At 41.2% G+C, this 14,385-nt stretch overlaps 1 non-coding gene across 1 annotated transcript; it reads left to right on the forward strand.

Moving 5' to 3' along the window:
- The first annotated feature begins 14,043 nt into the window (after window positions 1-14,043).
- On the forward strand, window positions 14,044-14,147 carry LOC130830710 (U6 spliceosomal RNA). Its single transcript, XR_009047877.1, has one exon. It is a non-coding gene; the product is annotated as a U6 spliceosomal RNA (small nuclear RNA).
- Window positions 14,148-14,385: the final 238 nt, after the last annotated feature.

The following is a 14,385-nucleotide window of genomic DNA, read 5'->3' on the forward strand; positions in this document are numbered from 1 at the left end:
AAGTCCCTACATGGTTTTGATCTGATAAAAATTCTAATATTTTTTTCAGCTTAAATTAAAGTCTAGCATGCATCGCATATTATGTTGACACTTTTTGCATGCTTCCATTTGGACATGCTGATCACGTAGCACTGTTATCATTCCTATTTTACAGGAGGGATTCCGAGGCTTAGAGATGATGAAAACATCACTTGACGCACAGCTCCTAAGAGCTGCACCCAGATTCCAGCCCTGGAGAAAGGAATGCTTGGTCTTGATGTGATATCATCATTCAGGGGATTTCCAGCCCGATTCTCCAACACTCAGATGAAGTGTGCAGATTTACTTAAGAGAAGGACGAGTGCTAGGAACGGTGGAAGGTTTTCCTCCACAGCTGTGCAGGGTATGAGGCGGTTACACATCACAGAGCCAGTAGGAAAGAGTCAAGCTGGGTATTTATGGGACTGTTTTAGAGAAGGCAGTATCTGTGATGAGATGAATTTCTAAAGACAGTTCTCAAGGTGGACCTAAAGAATTTTAGAAAAATGATCTGTATACACCATTGATTTAGCTCTGAGGTGGTCTCCACCGCACTCCCAGCCCATATGCACCCACATACACCCAGGCCCACTAGTAGCTTAAAACCCCCAGCTCCTGGGTCACTTCCTTTCTGTCACTAAGTCAGTATGGCTTCAGCACATTTGCCTCACCCCAATGGCTAATTTTCTTGGAGGAAGGACACAATAAACGTCTCTACTTAATTTTATTAGGGTCTTTCTTATTTGTGAAAATTTTTAATGGATAAAAAAGAGCAAGTCCTAAAAAAAAAAACTATTAAAAAAAAAAAAGAAAAAAGAGGTACCTCTTGTCTTAATTTCAGCTCTTCTACCATCATCATGTTCCTGGCACTTGCTCGTTTCAGCAGATGGTTTCTTTGACGCATCAAAGCGGGGTGTGCATTTTTAAGGCTATCTGAAAATGCATACCTTTTTTTTTTTGGCTGTGCCATGTGGCTTGTGGGATCTTAGTTTCCCCTACCAGGGAGCAAGCCCAGGCCCACAGCAGTGGAAGCTCAGAGTCCTAGCTACTTGACCACCAGGGAATTCCCATGTAAGTGCGTATCTTATTACCTCTGATTTAAATAGTTTATTTTTCAAATCATACTTGGGCCCCTGGGTGGTTCAGGTCCCCACTCCTGATGCCAGCACTTGAGTCCATTCTTAGATCTGAACGCATTTGAGTTCTGATGATCTGAACGATAAAGCAAGCACACAAAGCATTTTCTTCAATAGACATACAGGCAATTTGACAAAAGAACCTGTGCTTTTTATTTAACTTTCTCCTGAATCCTTCAGATTCTTACTCTTTCCATTTTTCCCCTTCTCTCCATCCTATTTTCCACTTCCTGAATGGTAGGTCTTCACTTCCTGTCTCTATGGTCTTACTTTCCTCCTCAGTCTCCTGAAATCAGACTTCCTGTCCTTCCCCCAGAAGTCCTGTCCTGCTGGCAGGGTGCCCTGCTGGGTCTCTCCTGGTCAGACACCAGAGCTCAGGATGACGTTTGTTACATCACACAGCAGAAATTTTAAAAATACGTGTTGTTGGGAAAACTTACACAGGCTACGGATGATTAAAAGGTTAGACGTGGGTTTCTTGATAAATACCCCTGATCATCCCATACAGAGATAGACTGTGGTCTGCATCCCAGGTGAGGGGCTTTCCCTCCATCTGTCTTGTTTGAAGGACAGTTTGGGTGCCTGTTGTTTAAGGGAACTTCGGACACTCAGCCTGGGGAGACTGGGGCTCCTAAAGTATCACAACCCCCTTGCTGGGGGCAGGAAGCTACACGTCCAATGAGAAGCCGAGCTTGTTCAGGTATTCAAGCACTCCGTCCTCACCTGTGCCCTCCTCTCTCCCCATCCCAGCTCATTGTTCAGACAACCCAGAATGAGTTCCCTTTGCCACTTTCAAACATTTCTGTTCATTTCACAACAATCCCCAGCCCTCCTGAAGCTGTTACGGCTGGAGGTGTAAGTCAACACCTTAGTAGCCAAATAGAGTCGACGCTACTCCATCCTCACCTCCTTATCAGCTTTAGGGCCCTCAACACCATTGACCCCTCTGGTCCTGAAATCCAGACTTCTCTTGGCTTTTCCGATATTACTTTCGTGATTCTCCTTCTATTGGTCTGAACTTCTCCAACTCATTCGCTAGCTCCTTTCATCCTATGTAAATGTGGGAGTGGTGGAAAGTTAATGGATAATGTTTAAAACAGAAAATGTAATCCAAGATTTTGAATATTTTGTATAATATTGAGAAATATAAGAAATAGATCCATGAAGAAATAACTGACAGAGTTGAAGGTGGGTCCCTCTAGGAAGGTTAGGAATTAGTGGCAAGGAGAGGTGTTGTATTCTGTAATAACCCTTATGTGCTATTTGATTTCTTAAATGAAGTATGACTATTTGATGAAAATTTAAAATATACTTTAAAAATCTCAGTAGGAAGTCTGGAAGATAAATAAATCTATACATGTACTGATATATGGAAATATCTCTAGGACTTCCCTGGTAGTGCAGTGGTTAAGAATCTGCCTGCCAATGCAGGAGATACAGGTTCGAGCCCTGGTCCGGGAAGATCCCACATGCCATGCAACAACTAAGCCCGAGCACCACAACTACTGAGCATGCACTCTAGAGGCCGAGAGCCACAACTACTGAAGCCCATGTGCGTAGAGCCTGTGCTCCACAACAAGAGAAGCCACAGCAGTGAGAAGCACGTGCACTGCAACGAAGAGTAGCCCCAGCTCACTGCAACTAGAAAAAGCCTGTGCACAGCAATGAAGACCCAAGGCAGCAAAAAATAAAAAATAAATAAATTTAAAAAGAAAAAAAAAGAATAATTGCTTTGGCCAAAAAAAAAAAATCTTAAAAAAAAGAGAAATATCTCTAAGATTTGTTAAGAGATAAAACAACAAAGGAAAACCGTGGTTAGTATGTGGCTATGTGTGTATATAAATATGTGTATACAGTGCTCACATATGTATAGAACATCTCTGGAAACATGTAAAACAATTTCACAGGAGTCGGTTCCCTGTCTCTGGGAAGGGAAACCGGGTAGTTGGAGGTCTGGGATATGACTAATGCTTTTTGTGGTATACCCTTTTTATTTTTTAAATTTTATATTATGTGCATTTTGCTTTTACTTATTCAAAATAAAACTCTACTCATCCAAATCTGGCTTAAAGTAACACTGATAAGTAGCTCTTGAAAGCATAATCTCCCAAGCGTTTATTGAACTCTCCATAAAGTTCATACCCTCACCAGAAACTAAGACTGATGGGAAACAATGAAAAAGATTCTCAGAGGACTTTTTCCTAGTTAATGATAAGTCAAATGAAGGCACATTAAAAACATGTACCTACCTTTCTCATGGCATGCCACCCTTAACTTACAAAACAGAGACTATCTTAAAATGGTGGGAGATACTTTAAAACCTACACCCCACACACAGCTCAGAGGCTTGGGTTCATTTATTCGTTTATTCTTATGACAAACATTACAGAGTAAGTGCCTGAGTATCATGTGAGATGCTGTCCTTGTGCTGGGGCTAAACCCGCAGGCAAGACAGTCACGGTCATGGCCATGTAAGCCAGAAAACTGGGAAAGCCATCTCTGCCATGCCAGGACCGTTTTGGGGGGAGGGGTTTCAGACCTCCAAAGCACAGCGGCCAGCATGTTGCCCACCTCTAGCTCACACATACCCTTTTGTTATCCATCTGCACACATTAAGAGACAGGAACTCTTGGGTGATGGCTGGAGGTGGTGCAGAATATTCCTCACGAGTAAGGAACTGCTGGCAGGGGCAGCCGGGAAGAATGTGGTAGCTGTGCAGGCCCAAATTGTGTTTTCTTTGTTTAGAAAATTACAGAATCAGGCAGAGGGAGACTGTGTCATTTTAGCAGAGCAGAAGTACATTGGTGAGTATTGGCTAGAAACGTAGATTCGGACTGAGAGCTGAACTCACGCACCTCCTCTCCACAGGTGGATCTGTGATGGGATTTTGTGGTTTTGTTTTGTTTTGCACCTACAATTTTTTTTTGAAGTATAGTTGACTTACAATGTTGTGTTAGTTTCAGGTGTACACCAAAGTGATTCAGTTATACATACATACATATCTATTCTTTTTCCAATATAGGTTATTACAAGATATGGAATATAATTCCCTGTGCTATACAGTAGGTCCTTGTTGTTTATCTATTTTAAATATAGTAGTCTGTATCTGTTAATCCCAAACTCCTAATTTATCCCCCCACCCCTTTCCCCTTTGGTAACTATAAGTTTATTTTCTATGTCTGTGAGTCTATTTCTGTTTTGCAAATAAGTTCGTTTATACCATTTTTTTTGGATTTCACATATAAGCGATATCGTATGATATTTGTCTTTGGCTGGCTTACTTCATTTCGTCTGATCATCTCTAGGTCCATGTGATAGGATTTTTTATCATCACTCAAATAGACAGATTGAGGCCAAAGCATATACTCTAAATATTGACAAATGCTGTCTTAGAATTTGTTCAAAAGAAATCCAGCGAGGCCTATAAAAATATATCACAACACAGAGAAGGGAGCAGCATACTGAAGACACTGAGGAGAATTCCAAACACCAGAAGGAACTTTCAGAAACCGTGCTGTCCTTAACAAAATACAGGGAGATACGGTCAATATGAAATACAACAGAAAAGTCATAAAGAATACATAGAGGAAGATGAAAAGACATCAGAATGAATTAGAAGGGTCAGGGATGAGATAAAAAGGGAAAACGTGGAAACTAAAAACAAAACAGCAAAGTATAATCTACAGACCAGACTTGACTGTGTAGAGAATTGAATAGGTGACATGAAGGAAGCGTGTGGTAGACGGATGACACTGATGACCCTGACTGACAGTTTCCCTCTGTCCATGCCCTTTAGCCTTGAACTGTGCAATCCCTTCCAGTTTGATTTGGGGCTCAGCTGTGTGACTTGACAAAGAGACAGCAGCAAACTCGACCCATATAGAGGCTAGAAGAGTGCTTGAGCCTTTTAGCTCTTCAGCTTCTCCTATAAGAAGAGGGGGAGACACGGGATTCCTCTCTGAGGGCCATTGCCAGGAACCCAACCACGCTGGCCCCTGACCTCAGGCTGCCTGCCTCCAGAGCTGTGAGAAATAAGTCACTGAAGCTACCCAGTCTATGGAAATTTCTTATAGCCAAGCTGAGTAACACTGTGAGAAAGCTTTTTTTTTTTTTTTTCTAATATCAGCATTTAGTGCTATAAATTTCCCCTAAGCTGCTTCAGGTGCATTCTACAAATTGTGGTATGTTGACTTTTTATTTTCATTCAGTTCAAAATATTTTCTAATTACCTTTTAGACTTCCTCTTTGACCCACGGTTTACATCTGTGTTGTTTAATATTTTGAGATTTTTCAGGTATATTTCTGTTACTGACTTTTGTTTTATTTTGTTATGATCAAGGAACATATTTAATATGATTTCAGTTTTTAAAATTTTGTTAAAGTTTGTTTTATGGACCAGAATAATAAGATAAGTCTGTTTACAAAAGAATAGGTTATTACTGGCAGGCAAAATCATCCTGGCGGATGTACCATTTCACTCTTAACGTTGACTAAAAGCAAAAACAAGGTAATGGAAGTAGCCCCAAACAGATCACAACAATAAATGCATATGCTTTAAGCTGTTATTTTAGTCTTTCTTATAAGTCAAAGACTTCCAGACTGAGCAAAAAATAAGGTCAGTCTATATTTTTTAAATAAGAGACAGCTTAAAACAATGTGACCAAAGAAGTTTTAAGATAAAGGATGGGGAAACATATCAGGCTATGAACAAAAATAAAGCAAGGATTACAGTAAGTTATTTTATAAAATAGAAGCCAAGCATTTAATGGGACCAAGAAAATATGCCCATCATATTACATGTTGACTAGTAGAGCATCACAATATGTCAAGCAAAACTGGACAAAACTTAATAGGAGTGTGACTGTTTAATAAACCTCTGAATATTCAACAGATCAAATAGACGAGAAATATGAAGGATAGCGAGCAGGGGGGTGGCAAATTCTTTTCGTGAACGGCCAGATAATAAATATTTTAGGTATTATGGGCCATGTGCTCTCTCTGTCACAGAGTCTACTCTTTTTTTTTTTTTCTTTTCACAACCTTTTAAAAACGTAAAAATCCTTCTTAGTTTGTGGCCTGTTTAAAAACAAGACACAGGCTGGATTTAACTTGTGGACCATAGAAGACCAACCCCTGAAATGGAAAATTCAAATAATATATTTAATAAGACTATTTACAATGAATATTAAGAGTATACATCAGGACTTCCCTGGTGGTGCAGTGGTTAAGAATCCGCCTGCCAATGCAGGGAACATGGGTTCAAGCCCTGGTCCGGGAAGATCCACATGCCACGGAACAACTAAGGCTGGGAGCCACAACTATTGAACCCACATGCCGCAACTACTGAAGCCCACGTGCCTAGAGCCAGTGCTTTGCAACAAGAGAAGCCACTGCACCGAGAAGCCCATGCACCCCAATAAAGAGAAGGCCCTGCTCACTGCAACTAGAGAAAGCTCGTGTGCAGCAAGACCCAACTCAGCCAATAAATAAATTAATTAATTTTTAAAAAGTATATGTGAAACTTTGTACCTTAGAGATGTTTTCTATGCTTTGGTTGCAAGTTTAGAAACTCTCTGGAATTAGCTTACCTGGTGAGGGAGCCATGATGGGCAACTGAGGAGCCGTAACCCCAGCTGGCTTCAGGCTCCAGCCCTGGTGCAAGAGGCCATGACCACGGGAACAGGTCCCACCCCCATGAACGAAAAAGGCATTATCTGGGGGCAGGGGTGGGGGTCGTGAGCTGAGCAGATACTCAGAACATACAAGGGTGAGTCAAAAATTTTCCACACTCTGGCTGTAGAATTTATTTTAATTAACTTTTAGAAAAGACACTTACATCATTTTTCGATATAATCTCCTTGCTTCTCAATACAGTTTGTCCACCTGTGAACAAGCCTTCGTATTCCCTCATTAAGCAGTGTTTTAGGCTGAGCTGCGAGCCACGAATGCACCGCTGTCTTCACTTCTTCATCAGAAGTGAATCTTTGTCCTCGTAGGGCTGCTTTCAGGGGACCAAACAGGTGAGAGTCTGATGGAGCAAGGTCAGGACTATAGGAAGGATGCTTTAACACCTCAAAATGAAGTTTTTGCAGAGTGTCGACAGTGTGGGCAGAAGTGTGTGGACGTGCATAGACATGCAAGATCACCATGCCCTTGGAGAGCAGTCCTCTGTGTTAAATCTGAAGTTTAGGCTTCAGCTCTTCAATAAGCATCTCTATCCATTCATACACACTTTGTGAGAAAACACTTTCTCTATACTGTGCACAAAGTCTTCCAGAAATAACGGCACCAGATACACCCTCAGACCACAAAAAAAAAAAAAAAAAAAGAAAAAAAAAATCACTGCACACTGCTCTTCTTTCATGCAAATCACAAGCGGGGCATCCTTTTTTGCTCTCACTGCAGTTACAGATGAACTGATGTAACACATTCACACCTGCACAGCAGTGACTGGGGAGCCTTGAACGGAAAGCGCTGATAAGACAAGTGTGGCCAACAGAAATTTTAATATAACCGAAGTGTGGATAATTTTTGACTCACCCTCGTATCTGTGACATGACAGCCTTCAGAGAGCAAGGCTGTGTCACACACACACACACACACACACACACACACAGGCACGCATGCACACAAATGCTCATGCCTCCAAGGATGGTACTTCCTAAGGGGATCCCAATTTCTCAGGTGTTTTTCTTTCTTTTTTTAATATTTATATATTTATATATATATATATTTATTTATTTATGTTTTAAATTTTTGGCTGAGTCAGGTCTTAGTTGCAGCACACAGGATCTTCACTGCGGCACACGAGATCCTTCTTTGCAGTGCACAGGCTCTTCACTGTGATGCACAGGCTTTCCTATAGTTGTGGAGCGGCAGGCTCCAGAGCACCTGGGCTCTGTAGTTTGCAGCACGCAGGCTGTCTAGTTGTGGTGCACCACCTCACATGTGGGATCTTAGCTCCCGGACTAGGAATTGAACCTGAGTCCCCTTCATTGGAAGGTGGATTCTTTACCCCTGGACCACCAGGGAAGTCCCTCAGGTATGTTTCAAATTGTGGATTGTCACCTATTAATGGTAGAAGATTCATTTAGTGTGTTGTTCAGCACTTGAAAAAATAAAATAGAATAACAAAAAATATCAGAATATCTTGACCTGTAAGGTTATGTATTGGTTTGAAATTTTCAGTTTCTGTTTCATATAAAAACATATATTCATCTTAAAAAGTTTACAAAACACTAAATTCCTGGTACAACCACAGCTGCTCTCAACCCCCATCCTGAAGGAGGGGACCAACCTCATGTGCACTAAGTGATCAATTCATCCACCTCCCCAGCGCACACCAGAAAGGGGGCGGTCTCAAAGTGTGAAACAGTCACACTGGGCCTAATTGTCTACATTATGAAAAGTTGTGATAGTAAAGTTATGTTAACACGGTCCCAGTGAATGGGAGAGCATTCATTTTTTCCTGTGTTCTGCATGATTTTAAGTAATATTTGCACTTTCTACTCCTAGAAAGTTTGAAGAGACTCAGCTGTCGGGCTGGCTGGAATACGTACTTGTTTTGCTGGCAGTTTTTTAAATGGCAATTTCAACTCTTCCAAAGTTAGTGCTCTGTTCAGTTCTGCTACTTCTTTTTGCATTAATTTTGGTCATTTATGTAAAAATCATTTATTTTCTTCAACTTGTCAAATACATTAATTTGTAGAAGTCTTTCTCATGCTTATTAAATCTTTTCTACATCTGTCTCCTTTCTAATATTTAATGCTATATATTTTTCATAACTGTACTGGCTAGAGGTGTTTCTATTTTATTGTTGTTTGTTGTTTTCAGAGAAATGGCTCTTGAATTCTATCATTTTTGCATTTTAAAACATTATTTTAGCTCTTATCTTTCTCAATTTCTTCCTTCTGCTTTCCTTAGATTTAAAAAATACGTATTTTTGCCATTTCTTAACCAATATCTTGAGGAGAATTCTTGATGTATTTATTTTAACTTTTTCCTAATTAATAATGAAGTCATCTCAAGTAATGCATTTTCTTAAATACCGTTTTGGCCTGATCCCATAACTGGAGTGTTTTAAATGATTTTTGACCATTTTTCATTGAAACTTCTATTTTAATTTTTAAGTTATTGTATTGTGACAACAGAACGTGGCCTGTATGATTTTGGTTTTTGAAAATGAAGTGGAGCTTTCATATGTGGAATCTAATTTTTAAGAAAATAATATAAATGAACTTATTTACAAAACAGAAACAGACTCACAGATTTTGAAAACAAACTTATGGTTACCGAAGGGGAAACGTGAGGGGGAGGATAAATTAGGAGTTTGGGACTGACATACACACACTATTATATATACAATAGATAACCAACAGGGACCTCCTGTGGAGCACAGGGAACTCTACTTAGTATCCTGTAATAACCTATGTGGGAAAAGAATCGGAGAAAGGATGGATATATGTATAACTGAATCACGTTGCTGCACACCTGAAACTAACAGAAGATTATAAATCAACTCCACTCCAATAAAACTTTTTAAAAAATTAAGTGGAGTTTTTATTTCTGATTAATACATGATTGATTTTTTGGTAAATATTTCAGTAGATTCCTTCTGGAGCTGTCTCTCCAACTTGAACCCCTTTCTTTGAGAATTGTTGTCTCTCGCCCCAGGGTGGGTTTCTGTAGTATGTGACTTTGCTTTCCACTGCCATGCCACCCCTGCCCCCACCTCCCCAAGAGCTAAATGAGCATGGTCCAGGTTGGGCCAAACAAGATTTTTCTCCCAGGGATTGGATACTGAGACATACGGATCTCTGCTCTCTGCTAGTTGTTCCAAATGTGAGGAAACCTATATCCTACTTCATGCATGGAAAAGTAAAGTGGGGAGAGGGGAGGGAGGGAGGAGAGGGAGAGGTGTGGGGGAGGGGACAGAAGACTGAATCCTTGACTCTTGGCAACTTTCCAGCTTCCTGTTTTATTTTCTTCTTCAAGTCTGACTATATTTCACCCTTTGAGTTCCAAGAGATGCTCCTGTATGCTAGAGTAAACTTTCCTTGGCTTAGGGCAGTTCGAGTAGATCTCTACTCCCTGTGTGAGCAGGTAGGAAGGTACACTCTGGATGGAGAACTGAACTCAGTGTCTCTTTTCCGTTGGAAACGGTCTGTCGCTCGAAGAAGCAAACATTCGCCTTCCTTCCAGGCAATGGAGACCAGAGAATTGTGATATCTCAACACTGAGTCCTCTTTGTCCACAAGGAAGGAAAACGGCTCAATTTTTCCTGACAATTAGGGCTTTTCCTCATCTAGAATCAAGAGCTATTATGAAAGAAAAGGAGAGACCAGGCTTTCTGGTGTGGAAAGGAGCTTGGCTTCGACACTGGAGGAGGCTGGGAAAGAAGTGGATGTGGATTCTGAAAACAGGACTGTTTTCCAGGAGGCGCCATGTGGGTGGGCAAGAGGAGGGCATCTGTGGGAGGCAGGCTTTGGTGTCCCTGAGCTGTGTTGGGCCAGTGTCCTCACTGACCCACCCCCCGGGGTTTTAACCATTGTCTGCACAAAGCTTTACTCTTTTATTCACTTTTGCCCCTGTTTTTACTCCTTCTTTCCTCACCTCCATAAGCAAACATCTTAATGTGTCTGAGATGTTAAGCAATTTTTTATTTGTTCATATGAAAACATTTACTCTTGTTTTATATGCATGTGTATTTTGAGATATAATTCACATGCCGTGTAATTCACCATTTAGCATGTACAGTTCAGTGGTTTTTAGTATAGTCACTGTGCGGTGTAAGTATCACCACTACTGTGCATGTGTAATTAACTTACATAAAGGCGTTGTTCCGTATTGCCATTCTGCTTCTTACTATTTCTGTAAGTCCATCCGTGCTGCTGCATGCACATCTGGTTCATTGCTTCTTGCTGCTGCAGAGATGCCCCTAGTGTAATCTACCACATTTTTCTTATCCATTCCCTCTGCAATGGACACCCAGGTTATCTCCAAATCCCCACTACAACCGATGCTTCAGTGAACATCCTCGTACCTGTCCCCTTGTGGGAGGGCATGAGAATTGCTCTGCTGGAGGGCACTGTGGGTACAGGCTGAGCGACCATCTGATCGCTGCAGCGGTCCACACGCCCATTGCTGTGCCCACATCCCTCGTGATCCCAGCATCATCTGCTTTCTGCCCATCTAGCCAGTCTAAAGGGGTTATTCTTGTTTCACCTCACTTCTCATTACCACTGACATTGTATGTATCTTCATATGCTAATAGCCTTCCAGGTTCCTCTTCTTGAATTGCCTGTTTGTTTTTGCTGTTGTTTGGATTTGCTTCTCTCTTTTTTCCCAATTGGAGTTCTTTTTTTATTTCTTTCCCTGTGTGCTCTACATATGAGACTCTGTTTGGTGTATATTCTGCAAATATCCTCTCCCAATCTGATCCCGCTATTTTTTTCCCCACGGTCTCTCATTTTCCATGTGGTTAGAAAATTCAAACTTCCTACATCCAGAGCCACTCAAGTGCTGAGCGTTCACACCAGTTCATACAGGTTCACACCAGTGGAAAACTGACTCTGCCAGAGACACCCTCCCCTGCAACCACAGCGGGAGAGATGCCCGGCCCCCGCCACAGGTGTGCTCTGTTGCCCCTGGCTTCACTGAGACAGCTTTTGGAATATTCCCTCACCCGCCTCCCAGCAACTGTAAAACCAAAGGTGGCTTGGATGCCCTGTGAGGCAGTGAGGGTGGGGGGAGCGGGGTGGGGAAGGGGCAGAGGGCTAAGCCCCAGGGGAATTTTGAGGAGGAACAGTAGGTTTTCTTTTTTTTCTTAAGCGCTTTTAAAATTTATTTATTTTTAAATCAAATTGTACGCTTTAAATATATGCAGTTTATTGTATGGCAATTGTATCTCAATAAAAATTCTTAAAGGAAAAAAATTTATTTCTCTCTATATTTATTTATTTTTATTTTTTGGCCACACAGCTTGCAGGATCTTAGGTCCCCGACCAGGGATAGAACTCGTACCCCCTGTAGTGGAAGTGCAGAGTCTTAACCACTGGACTGCCAGGGAAGTCCCGCAACAGAAGTTTTCAAATAAAAAAGGCTTTATTGAGGTAGAAATTGGTATAGAGGGTTGGTCTGTAAGTAAAAGACCCTCAGGGAAAATGTGAAGTGGGGGCTTCTGAGGGTTACCCCACCCCAGGCAGCGAAGCTGGTCATCTACCAGCTAGTAGTAGTCAGGGAAGGAGACCCCTGGGTCTCAGGCCCCCTGAAGTTAAGGCTTAAATCAGACCCAAAGTCTTGAATAAAATGTACCAGAAAAGTGACAAATTCCAGATCGAGGTGGCTTGACTGGAAATAAAACAAACAAAGCCAAACATTTGAAAATACTGGAATCCAGTCTAACAATCAGGCCAAATTGCAACAACTAGGTTCTGTACTTTGCTGTTACCTCTGGTGCTGAGAGTTAAGCCCTCTGAGTGGGAGTCTGGTGATTGCAGTAGGGTGTGTGTGGGAGGACCCTGAACTGGGAGGAAACCCAAACTCCTGGGCTGGGCTGGACGTTTCCCTCCAGGCACCGCTGCTGCACCAGGGATGGGCCTCCCTTAGCAACTGCCCTGGATGCCATGCTTGAAAGGCAGCATCATGGATGCCGATGCTATGGAAACCTCCCCAGTCCATTTTTCCTCTTCATAACCCGAGACTAAGATGTTTAAAATGATACCAGAAGGTGTGGTCCAACTCCAGCTGTTTGGCTAACTGCTAAAGTTATTCATAGAGCTGTCGGGCCCAGCACGACAAGATGCTAACCTCTGTACTGGGTTTTGGCAAGTCAAGTGACTAAAAATAACACTGTCAGGCAGCGTACTAAGGCTCGGTGGGGTTATGTCACCAGGACAAGAAAAATCTGTTAAGCGAGGGCCCATGGGTGACCGAGCACTCTGCCTCTGCTGCAGTGCACCCATCCAAAGATGAGAATCACACAGAAAGAAGAGCCAAGGGCCAGAGAGACATTGTACATATCCCTGAATTCAGTCATGATGGAAGCAACTTCTGTCCATTCTGGTAATTTCATTTCCTGCTGAAGAAAGTTTCAGTTGGAATTCTATTGTGGGTAACTAAAACATTCTGACTAATACAAGTGGTATAAATGTTGGAAAAGAGAGAAAAAATTTCACTAGTTACATTAACTACCTGGAAAACCCCAGAGAATCAGCCGAAAATATACAAGCAAAGAAGAGTAAGGATGAATCTTTTGTTCAATAAGTGGTTTTGGGATGTTAGATCCCTACCTCACACCAAAATACATTTCAGAAAGAAAAAAGATGTAATTAAACCATAAAAGATTGCAGCAGTATTTACAATAGCCAGGTCATGGAAGCAACCTAAATGTCCATCAACAGATGAATGGATAAAGAAGATGTGGTACATATATACAACGGGATACTGCTCAGCCATTAAAAAAGAACAAAATTGGGTCATTTGTAGAGAAGTGGATGGACCTAGAGACTGTCAGAAAGAGGAAAACAAATGTTGTAAATTAATGCATATATGTGAAATCTACAAAAATGGTACAGATAAACCTGTTTGCAAGGCAGAAATAGAGACACAGACATAGAGAACTAATGTTTAGACACCAAGGGGGAAAGGGGAGGATGAACTGGGAAATTGGGATTGACATATATACACTAATATGTATCAAATAGATAACTAATGAGAACCTACTGTATAGCACAGGGAACTCTACCCAATGCTCAGTGGTGACCTAAATGGGAAGGAAATCCCAAAAAGAGGGGATATATGTATACAAATAGCTAATTCACTTCGCAGTACAGCAGAAACTAACACAGCATCGTAAAAACAACTATACTCCAATAAAAAAATTTTTTTTGTTCTCACTTTCGTAGCACATATACTAAAATTGGATCATTATAGAGTTTAGCATGACCCCTGCTCAATGTTGACATGCAGATTCATGAAGAATTCTATATTTTGTAACGATAGTTAACAATACTATATTGTATACTTGAAATTTGCAGAGGATAGAGCTTAAATTAATCTTCCTATCACACACACACACACACACACACACACACACACACACATAATGGTAACTATGTAGAGGTGATGGATATGTTAATTAGCCTGATTGTAGTGATTCTTTTACAAAACATATCAAAAAATCATGTTGTACATCTTAATTATACAATTTTTATATGTCAAAGACATGTCA

This window comes from Hippopotamus amphibius, chromosome 10 (genome assembly GCF_030028045.1).
Source record: "Hippopotamus amphibius kiboko isolate mHipAmp2 chromosome 10, mHipAmp2.hap2, whole genome shotgun sequence".
Classification (NCBI taxonomy): domain Eukaryota; kingdom Metazoa; phylum Chordata; class Mammalia; order Artiodactyla; family Hippopotamidae; genus Hippopotamus; species Hippopotamus amphibius.